Here is a 4,081-nt window from a genome sequence, read left to right on the forward strand (position 1 = left end):
CTATAACCTGTAATAATTCTTTGCGGGATCAATTCATCTTTATCATTAGGAACAACAATAATACCTCCCTTCTTAGGGACACAATGGACGGGACTTACCCACTTACTATCAACAACGAGTTAAATTATACCTGCCTCAAGGAGCTTTAATATTTCCTTTCTTACCACTTCTTTCATCTTAGGATCCAGCCGTCATTGGTGATCAATAACTGGTTGGGCGTCTTCCTCCAAATTTATTTTGTGTTGACATAGAGTGGGACTAATGCCCTTAAGATCATCAAGAGTATATCCAATAGCAGCACAGTGCTTCTTCAGAGTTTTCAATAATTTCTCTTCCTCCTTTTCTGAAAGGTTAGCACTAATAATAACAGGATATATTTTCTTTTCATCAAGATAAGCATATTTAAGAGTATAAGGTAATGGTTTAAGCTCAAACACGGGATCACCCTTGGGTGGAGGAGGATCCCCTAGGATTTCAACAGGCAAGTTGTGTTTCCAAATAGGTCCTTGTTTAAAGAATACTTCATCTATTTCCCTTCTTTCATTCATGAACATATCATTTTCATGGTCTAGAAAATATTGTTCTAAAGGATCAGTAGGAGGCACGACAATAGAAGCAAGGCCAATAATTTCATCTTTACTAGGCAATTCTTTATCATGGGGTTGTCTACGAAATTTAGCAAAATTAAACTCATGAGACATATCCCTAAACCAACAGAAACAATATCCTTATTGCAGTCTATCTTAGCATTGACAGTATTCAAGAAGGGTCTACCAAATATAATGGGACAAAAGCTATCTTGTGGGGAACCAAGAACAAGAAAATCAGCAGGATATTTAACCTTCCCACACAAGACTTCAACATCTCTAACAATCCCAACAGGTGAAATAGTATCTCTATTAGCAAGCTTAATGGTAACATCAATCTCTTCTATCTCAGCAGGTGCAATATCATGCATAATTTCTTTGTATAAGGAATGAGGTATTGCACTTGCACTAGCACCCATATCACATAAGCCATGATAACAATGATCTCCTATTTTAACAGAAATAACCGGCATGCCTACAAGAGGTCTGTGTTTATTTTTAGCATCAGGTCTAGCAATTCTAGCAGCTTCATCACAGAAGTAAATAACATGCCCATCAATATTATCGTCCAAGAGATCTTTAACTATAGCAATTTTAGGTTCAACTTTAATTTTCTCAGGGGGTTTAGATGTCTTAATGTTACTTCTGTTGACCACAGTTGAAGCTTTAGCATGATTCTTTATTCTAACAGGGAAATGTGGTTTCTCAACATAAGCAGTAGGAACAACAAGATCATTTTAAGTGATAGTCTTTTCTTCAACTTTAATAGGTGCAACTACTTTTGTTTCAATGGGAAGATTATATTTAAACCACTTCTCCTTAGGGAGATCAACATGAGTAGCAAAGGATTCACAGAAAGAAGCTACTATCTCAGAGTTAAGTCCATATTTAGTGCTAAATTTACGGAAAACATCGGTATCCATAAAAGATTCAACACAATCAAACTTAGGTGTTATACCTGACTCCTTACCTTTGTCGAGATCCCAATCTTCAGAGTTGCCTTTAATTCTCTCCAATAAATTCCATTTGAATTCAATAGTCTTCATCATAAAGGAACCAGTACAAGAAGTATCGAGTATGGAGCGATTGTTGTCAGAAAGCCGAGCATAAAATTTTGGAATAATCATTTCTCTTGAGAGCTCATGATTGGGGCATGAATATAACATTGACTTAAGCCTCCCCCAAGCTTGAGCGATGCTTTCTCCTTCGCGAGGCCAAAAATTATATATATAATTACGATCACGATGAACAAGATGCATAGGATAAAACCTCTGATGGAATTCCAATTTCAACCGTTTGTAGTCCCATGATCCCATATCATCACATAGCCTATACCATGTCAATGCATCTCCCTTCAAAGATAAAGGTAAGATCTTCTTCTTGATAACATCATCGGGCATACCTGCAAGCTTAAATAATCCACAAACTTCAGCCACATAGATTAAGTGTAAGTCGGGATGCAATGTTCCATCTCCTGCAAAAGGATTAGCTAGCAGTTTCTCTATCATACCCGAAGGAATTTCAAAGTAAACATTTTCAGTAGGTTCAATAGGTTGAAGAGTAACTATTTTCTCTACCGATCGGGGTGAAGATACCCCGAACAAGCCCCTCAAAGGATTACTTTCCATAGTAACAAGTGACAGTAAATTTCAGCACACTATATAAATTTTTCATTACCAAATTCCACCTACCAAAGGCGCTTCACTCCCCGGCAACGCCGCCAGAAAAGAGTCTTGATGACCCACAAGTATAGGGGATCTATCGTAGTCCTTTCAATAAGTAAGAGTGTCGAACCCAACGAGGAGCAGAAGGAAATGATAAGCGCTTTTCAGCAAGGTATTCTCTGCAAGCACTGAAATTATCGGTAACAGATAGTTTTGTGATAAGGTACTTTGTAATGAGTAGCAAGTAATAAAAGTAAATAAGGTGCAGCAAGATGGCCCAATCCTTTTTGTAGCAAAGGACAAGCCTAGACAAACTCTTATATGAAGGAAAGTGCTCCCGAGGACACATGGGAATTATCGTCAAGCTAGTTTTCATCACGATCATATGATTCGCGTTCGGTACTTTGATAATTTGATATGTGGGTGGACCGGTGCTTGGGTGCTGTCCTTACTTGGACAAGCATCCCACTTATGATTAACTCCTATTGCAAGCATCCGCAACTACAACAGAAGTATTAAGGTAAACCTAACCATATCATTAAACATATGGATTCAAATCAGCCCCTTACGAAGCAACACATAAACTAGGGTTTAAGCTTCTATCACTCTAGCAACCCATCATCTACTTATTACTTCCCAATGCCTCCCCCTAGGCCCAAACAATGGTGAAGTGTCATGTAGTTGACGTTCACATGACACCACTAGAGGGATGACAACATACATCCCATCAAAATATCGAACGAGTACCAAATTCACATGACTACTAATAGCAAGACTTCTCCCATGTCATCAGGAACAAATGTAACTACTCACAAAGCATATTCATGTTCATAATCAGAGGGGTATTAATATGCATAATGGATCTGAACATATGATCTTCCACCAAGTAAACCAAGTAGCATCAACTACAAGGAGTAATCAACAATACTAGCAACCCACAGGTACCAATCTAAGGTTTCGATAGAAAGATTGGATACAAGAGATGAACTAGGTTTTGAGAGGAGATGGTGCTGGTGAAGATGTTGATGGAGATTGACCCCCTCCCGATGAGAGGATCGTTGGTGATGATGATGGTGATGATTTCCCCCTCCCGGAGGGAGGTGTCCCCGGCAGAACAGCTCCGCCGGAGCCCTAGATTGGTTCCGCCTCGTGGCGGCGGAGTCTCGTCTCGAAAGCTTGCTTATGATTTTTTTCCTCAACGAAAGAGTCCATATAGCAGAAGATGGGCATCGGAGGGCCACCAGGGGGCCCACGAGGTAGGGGGCGCACCCAGGGGGTAGGGCGCCCCCACCCTCGTGGCTAGGGTGTGGGCCCCCCTCTGGAACTTCTTGCGCTCAGTATTTTTTGTATATTCTGGAATAGCTTCCATGAAGTTTCAGGACTTTTGGAGCTGTGCAGAATAGGTCTCTAATATTTGCTCCTTTTCCAGCCCAGAATCCCAGCTGCCGGCATTCTCCCTGTTCATGTAAACCTTGTAAAAAAGAGAGAATAGGCATAAGTATTGTGACATAATGTGTAATAACAGCCCATAATGCAATAAATATCGATATAAAAGCATGATGCAAAATGGACGTATCAAGCATGTGCTCAGATTGTCTGGGTACTACAATTGCTTGAATCAAGTGGGAGTTAATTTTCCAGATAAGATAGTAATTGACAAAAGTTTTCTAGTCACCATCACCAAGTTACTAGAACTTCGTGATGAACTATAATATGTAAGGGATGATGGAAAATAATTCCCGAGCTCTTCGTGATGCTGAAATAGGCGAAGGTAGAAATCAAGAAACGCATCAAGTGTTGATGGTTGACAAGATCACTAGTTTCAAGTAA

The sequence above is a fragment of the Triticum urartu genome, chromosome 7A, assembly GCF_056163025.1.
Source record: "Triticum urartu cultivar PI428250 chromosome 7A, HENAU_Tu73, whole genome shotgun sequence".
Classification (NCBI taxonomy): domain Eukaryota; kingdom Viridiplantae; phylum Streptophyta; class Magnoliopsida; order Poales; family Poaceae; genus Triticum; species Triticum urartu.